Raw genomic sequence first — 7,732 nt, 5'->3', positions numbered from 1 at the left:
TAACAAGCAAAAGCCTCCCTCTCAGTGGAGTTCGAATTCAGGGCAGCAGGTCCAGGGAAGACGTTTTCTCTCTGCCAGCTCCGGGAGGGACAAGGGCCTCGTCTCCTTCCAGCATCTCTGGGCTCGTTGCCCCATTGAAATGTCCCTGTTTGGCCACCAATCTTCCCTGGGGTCTGGGAGCTTTAAGTACAGGGGTCTGGGGTCCAAAGGATGCACGAGCCAAGTTAACACCTATTTTGGGGGACACAGTTCTACGATGATATTCCAACTTTTGCCCCCCATTCATGTCTTTGCTACGTGTGAAACACATGTGCCCATCACACCACCCCCAAAGTCTTATATGTTAAATGTGGATGGGCACGGACACGGTTCCTCTCCATCCGTGAGCCTGTGGAATCTCAGCTCCATGTCATCCGTGTGCATGTGATCCCGGGGGAACAGGCACAAGATAAACACTTCCTTTACACATGGGAGAAACTGGGCGGAAACACAGACGAGGGACACCAAGCCAGGCCCAGACCCAGCAGGATGGATGACCTCCTCTCTCCTTTACGATCCTGTGGGCAGTGACCCTGCTCTCCACCCAGATGCAGCCCATCTCTTCAAGCGGCACTTCCCCGACCCAGTTAGTGGCCCCGGTTTACTGGAGCGTACCAGGCTGTCTCTCACTGCTGCCTTGAAGAGAGGCATTGTCGATTTGAAGGGGCATTCTGGCTGTACGTCTTCCCAGACAGATCTGTTCATTCGGTCGGCAGTCCACGGTCCTTTTCATATCCTTCCCCCGCGCCACGATCCCAATGCACTTAGCGCTGCCACCATGGCAGCACGACTAGAAGTTAGCTCCCCACACACAGGTCTATTTCCTCACAGCTTATTTCTTAACAGCTTAAAAACACATGTCTATGAACCCAGGATGCTCCGACCTGTGCAGAATACTTGCTCTCGTCTTTCTCTGGTCTTTCCAGGAGTTCAGAACAGAGCCCCACCGGTCCCCACTAGCGAATCCGCCTGCGGAAAGCTGAGCCACCCTTTAGGCACCCGGCTGCGGACCCTCCACTCCTCCCTGGAACTCGGCGACGTTGTCGACAGGATCTTACTTCATCTTCATATTTGATTTAATGTTCAGGTTTAATTTCATCCTGTTCACATCTAATTCCATCCTGAGAAACATCCCAGGCTGTGTTGTTGTTGTTACTTTGGTTGGGGAAACCGAGTCCCAGTCCTTGTCCAGGATGCAGGGAGGGCCTTTTGGGAGAGTGGAATCCTTGCCTGCTTCCGACTCTTCTCCGTTCATCAGCATGCGGTTTCCTGGTCGAATGGTGAAGCTGCTCCTCTTCTTCACATTCAGATGTAATTCAGACTGCAGGCTGTTGTCTCTGACATTCATCGTGAGGGTTTCAAGTCATTCTCATTCTCAGCAGGACAGGTTGGGTCATCTGCACATTGCAAGTTCACAAAAATCTCCTCTCATCCAGATGTCGGTCGTCCTCCTGTCCTCCAGCGTCTTGGGTTACTTGTTCAGCCTTTGCAGTGACAGCCGTCACTGCCACCACTGATCGGCAGAGTCAGTGAGGTAGTTAGTCTATTGTACCAACCTGGCCGATAAACACATGTGGGATTAACTGAAGGGTGGAGAGATAAATGGCTCCGCGAGCCTCGCCTTTTTTGTCTCTCGCTCTTTGATCATCGGACCAGTGTGCGGCTGCCTTGCTTGTTCTGTGCCTCAGTTTGCAAGCTACACCACCCGTGGGACACCTAACCCACAGACTGTGTCACTGTAGCTCGAGGTTCCTTCAAGACCTGCTTCGCCACACCATTGGAATTTACATCTCTTGAGCTGGGAAGTGTTGGACCCTGTCATCTGGCTGACAGTTGGTGACCTGCCTTGCTGTTTGCTGCCTGTGCCCGGATAACCTGAATTGCTCTACAGAGGACTACCTGGCGGCCCTCAAGACTTGAAGGACTGCCGGTATCTCACAACTGTCTCAAGGGAGTGAGTTGCACTGAGCCACTTGTACTGCTTTATAATTTAATTAACTGTCTTTTCTTATGTTATCTATCTTCCTATCTGTAACTATATATATAATTATTAGTGTTCTGGTTTTGTTTCCCTAGAGAACCCTGTCTCGCCCAGTCAGGGTGTAAAGCCAGCACTGTGGGACTAATTCGAGGCTCTCTAAACAAGTCTATATAACATTCTCCAAAAGACCTAGTTTTGCATTGAATAGGTGCACCATGGCATTTCCAATGGTCTCCTATGCATATGACAGCTGGACACGGAATAAGGAAGATTAGAGAAGAAGTGATGCATTTGAATTGGGTGCTAGAGATGACTGTTGAAAGGACCCGGGACTGCTGCAAGGACAAACCAACCTGTCCTGGAAGAAGTATGTCCAGAGTGCCCCTTAGAGGCAGGGATGGCCAGACTTTGTCTTACATACTTTGGACATGTTGTCAAAGGGGGCTGGTCCCTGGAGAGGGACATCATGCTTGGGATAGTGGTGGGTCTGTGAGAGAGGAAGGCCCTAACGGAGATGGACTGACACCGTGGCGGCAACAATGGGCGCAGGCACAGGCACAATGGTGAGGATGGCACAGGACCCGGCATGTTTCATCCTGTTGGGCACAGAGTCTCAATGGGCTGGGGCCCACGCGATGGCCCTTCACAATAATTGGAGTTCACCTGGCTATGTAAGAGGGACACTGTGTCCAGACGCTTACACAACCACAAGACGCACTGCTTATCAGGGACTCCCTCTGTGCTTGCACACAGTATCTCCGTTCACCCTCTGAACCCCGCTCTAGGTGTTAGGCATCTTGTCACCATTAAACAGATGTGGAAACTGAGCTCCAGGCCAGACTGCGAGGCAGTTACGAACGTTGACAGTTCGTTCAAGCACCAGGGACCCTGCAGCACAATACAAGTCAACACAGGAAGCACGGCGGTAAAGGTTCTCACTGCTGGGAGTTAGCACCCACGCTGAGCGCCTCTCTTGTTAGGTAACAGGTAGGAGTCCTGCAGGGAGGAAATGGGCTGCAGGTGCTGGGTAGGCGCAGCATCAAGGTTACCGCAAGGCTATAGGGCCATGAGAGTGCCTGGGAACTTCAGCCTGGGGGCGGCTGGGGCCAGGGTGGGTGAGTGAGTTAGACTTTTGGACGGATCTTTGCCTATTGAGTAGTGAGGCATGCACCAGCAGATGGGAGAGGTTGGGAGACTCAGGGAAGAGCGATGCAGGTTCTGCGCCTGGGACATATTGTCTCACAGAGAAGGCAGAGTAGACACAACCTGAAAACGTTTTCAAAGCAATATACAAAAATCTACTGTAGACAAAACCAGTGCATAAGGATATACCCTGTGTGTGTGTGTGTGTGTGCGTGTGCGTGTTTGTGCACATGTAACCTGTAAACTGTGAGGCAGAGTGGGGTGGTGGAAAGAACTCTGGAATTGTATCCAAAGGACTGGATTGGAGGCCCAACGCTTCTCTTTCCCAGCAAGGCTGCTTTCAGGCAAGCCTCTCCCTAGAGCGTGTGAAAGAGGGAATGGCCAAGGGCATGTAGAAGCAGCCCCAGGGGACAGTCCTCAAACTTGAACCTGCTACACCTCGAGTCTCTCAAGCGGGAGGTCAGGTGGGGTGGATAGTACTGGACTGGGAACCGCAGGCTGAGAACCAGTGCCCGGGGCCACACAGGACTGGCACACACGATGGCTCAGACACTGCTGATAGCCCAGCCGGGTGTTTCCCAGCCCACCCCAGCACAGGTCCCCGCCCTGCCACAGAGTGCTGCCTCTCAAGGGCTTGGCACCTCACACAGTGGGCACCTGCCGGCCATGGCTGCTCTCCCTCTTTGCACCCCATCCCTGGGCCCACCGGGGCCTGGCTGAGATTTATTTCATCCATACCTGCACTTCTGGCACCTCTCTGGTCCTTTCAACTCTACTGGGTGGCTCTTAAACTCTGCTAGCTAACACCCGGCAGGCTGTGTATCCAGTCAGTGAGACCAGAGCCCGTAGTAAAAATGCGTATTTTACATCACGATCGAGTTCACACACACAAACACACGTGCATAACAAGAGTTTCATGGATAATAGCTACTACACTTATCAGGGTAAGTAAAAAAGTATTTCTATTGGGGGGGCTCCGGTTCACACATGCACAGATGCATTCCAAACAAAAGGTGTTTACATGTGTGTCTGTACTCAGTGGACGGCTACAGACAAGTTCTCTTAGTGGCACGCTTGTCTCAGGCTCATTAGAGAGTCCAGTCAGAGCAGGGGTCTTTTCTCCTGAGTGCCTATATAAGGTCCAACGATTGGTTTTTCCCTGTTTGGAGGAAATAAGAGTGCAGAAAATCTAAGATGCACGGAAACAATGAGTCCAAGGCCTACACTGCACCGTGTGCAGATCCTTCCCTCTGACTCTCAGGCCAGAACTAGGGGGTGCCCAGCGACCCCTACACCCTGGTTTGAGAGGAGCCACATTAGAAAACAATGGCCGGGCTTACCAGCTGGATAGAGACTGGTGGAATTCCAAGGCTATAGCTCTTGGTCTTCCTGCAGGTTTGGAAATGAACTCATTCCATGGCTCGATTTTCAGCTGGATGATAAATTGGTCTATAGGGGAAGCATAACGTGAGGGAGGTACATACAGTTTAGAATAAGGCACCATGTGACATGCAAAGGGCAACAGCTGAGATACTGAGGGTAAAGTTCTGAAGGGTTGGGTAGGAAGGAAGGCCGGGAAGAATGGGCCCAGAGGTACATCGTGGGAATTGCAACAGTGAGAGGCGATAAAGTGCGTATGAGTTACTGGATGGAAAACGGATATGCTCGCTGCCGTTCAGCCAGTTCGTCAGACAGTAACAGCAGCTGCTGCTCCGGAGAGCTGCTGGGTTAGTTAAATTCACGGCAGAGAGGTCAGCTCAGAAGGACATGGTGACTGTGTGTGGGGGGGGGGGAAGGTGTCTTCAAAGAGGTCATCTTAATAGATTGCCTCAAAGGATACGGGATGATCATGGGGACTTAAAAAAATCATTTTATTGGGGGCGCGTACAACTCTTACCACAATCCATCCATCCATCCATCCATCCATCCATCCATCCATCCATCCATCCATCCATCCATTGTGTCAAGCACATTTGTACATTTGTTTTCATCATCATTTTCAAAATATTTTCTTTCTACTTGAGCCTTTGGTATTGACTCCTCATTTTCCCCTTCCTCCCTCATGAACCCTTCATAATTTTTGTTCATGTCTTACACTGACCGTGTTTCCCTTTTTTCGTGTCTCCCTTCACCCACTTTTCTGTTGTCCATCCCCGGGGAGGGGGTTATATGTAGATCATTGTGATTGGTTCCTCCTTTCTTCCCCCACCTTCCATTTTACCCTCCCAGTATGGCTACTCTCAATATTGGTCCTGAGAGTTTATCTGTCCTGGATTCCCTGTGCTGCGAGCTCTTATCTGTACCAGTGTACATGCTCTGGTCTAGCCACATTTATAAGGTAGAATTGGAGTCATGATAGTCAGGGGGAGGAAGCATTAAAGAACTAGAGGAATGTTCTATGTTTCATCAGTGCTATACCGTACCCTGACTGTCTCGTCTCCTCCCTGCGACCCTTCTGTAAGGGGATGTCCAGTGCCCACAGATGGACTTTGGGTCTCCACTCCCCACCCCCACTTATTTACAATGATATGATTATTTTTGTTCTGGGTTTGATGCCTGATACCTGATCCTATCGACACCTCATGATCACATGGGCTGATGTGCTTCTTCCATGTGGCCTTTGTTGTTTCTGAGCTAGATGGCTGCTTGTTTATCTTCAGGCCTTTCAGACCCCAGATGCTATATCATTTGATAGTCGGGCACCATCAGTTTTCTTCACCACATTTACTTATGCACCCACTTTGTCCTCAGTGATTGTGTTGGGAAGGTGAGCATCATGGAATGCCAGGTTAATAGAACAAAGTGTTCTTGCATTGAGGGAGTACTTGAGTGGAGGCCCAATGTCCATCTGCTACCTTAATACTAAACCTATAAATATATGTACATAGATCAATTTTCCCATTGTCATATATAAATATATTTACATATGTACATGCTTTATTTAGACCTCTAAAAATGCTCTTTGCCTCCTAGTTCTCTCCTCTATTTCCATTTACTTTCCTCTTGTCCCACTATCATGGTCAGCCTTCATTTGGGTTTCAGTAATTCCTCTCAGTGACATTGCTCTTGATCACACCCTGCCAGGCCTCCTACACCATCCTCGCCACTGATTTTAGATCAGTTGTTGTTCCTTTGTCCCTGGGTTTGTTAACACCCATTTATTCCCCGCCCCCTCTCCCTCTCTCCCATGTCCCCGCCCCCCCAACCATTAGTCCTGTTGTTTTCTCCTCCAGATTGTTTAACCCACCAATCTTATCTAGATAGACCTGCAGAGACAAGAATATGCACAGAAACAAGACAGAGCAACAAAGAAGACAAAACAACAACAACAAAAACAAATGACAAAAAAAAAAAGTCTATAACTAGTTCCAGGTCTGTTTGTTGGCCTTTAGGAGTGTTTTCTGGTCGAGTCTGATGGGGTGCCATGCCCTGGCCACAAAGTCCATTTTTGGAGTTCCCCAGGGACTTCATTGCTCTGCTCCCCTGGCTGTTTGCCTCGGTGTGGTGGGGTCAGATCGGGCACAATTTGATCGTGGGGACTTCTTAGGAAAACGTTTTCAGGAAACTAGAAACTGAGGAGAGCTCAGGAAGTCGCAGGGAGGAACGCTTTACCATCACCACAACACCTGTTCATTCTTTGAGGACAGCCAGGGCTGGCCTGAGGTTTGTGATAAGCCCTGATCCCGTCCACCCTGCAGCCCTGATCTCACCCCTTTAGCCTGCCCGTTGTTCCCCAAACCTTTACCGGCAACCCGATTGGAGTCCCTGCAAGATGCCCAATCTGCTGTTTTGACAATGTGTAAATCACAGGGTGCAGAATTCCTCCAGGAAAAGTTAGAGAGACGGAAACCATGCCTTCAGCAGCGTCCAGACCCAGGCGGAGAGTCTGTCGAGAAACCATAGCTCCACAGTGTGACATTCTTGTTGAAGAAGTCTCCTTAATACGTGGTGCTGGGAGCATTGAATTTCCACACGTAGACAAATGAAGCAGGATTCATGCCGCACACCATATGCAAAACCAAATTCCAAAGGGATTCTGAACCTACATGTGCAGACTATAACTGTAAAATTCTTAGAACAAACAGGGTCAGTGCAACTGGGCCCAGTTTTCAAGGGTAGGACAGCAACAGTACAAACAGCAAAGAGACAAACAAAACAATGAGCTTTCATAACCATGGCAACTTTCATTCATCAAAAGACTTTACCAAAAAAGGTAAAAAAAAAAACCCAACAAAAAACAAGCTACCAACTAGGGGCATATCCTTGGAAGCCATGTATCTGACAAGAATCTAAAAACCCAAACATGTATAAGGCACCCACAACTTAACAACAAAAAGACAAACAACCTTATCATACTAAGGGCAAAGGACTTGAGTAGAGAGTTGGCCAACGAAGACTTTCCAATGGCCACCAAGCACATGAAAAAATGCTTACTGTCAAGCCAATTCTGTCTCAAAGTGAGCCCATGGGACCGCGCAGACCGGCCCCAGTGGGTTTCTCAGACCGTGACCCTTTACAGGAGCAGAGAGCCTCAGCTTTCCCCGGAGGAGTGGCCTTTTCACCCTGCCG

Source organism: Tenrec ecaudatus, chromosome 4 (genome assembly GCF_050624435.1).
Source record: "Tenrec ecaudatus isolate mTenEca1 chromosome 4, mTenEca1.hap1, whole genome shotgun sequence".
Lineage (NCBI taxonomy): Eukaryota > Metazoa > Chordata > Mammalia > Afrosoricida > Tenrecidae > Tenrec > Tenrec ecaudatus.
This window is presented reverse-complemented; position numbering follows the sequence as displayed.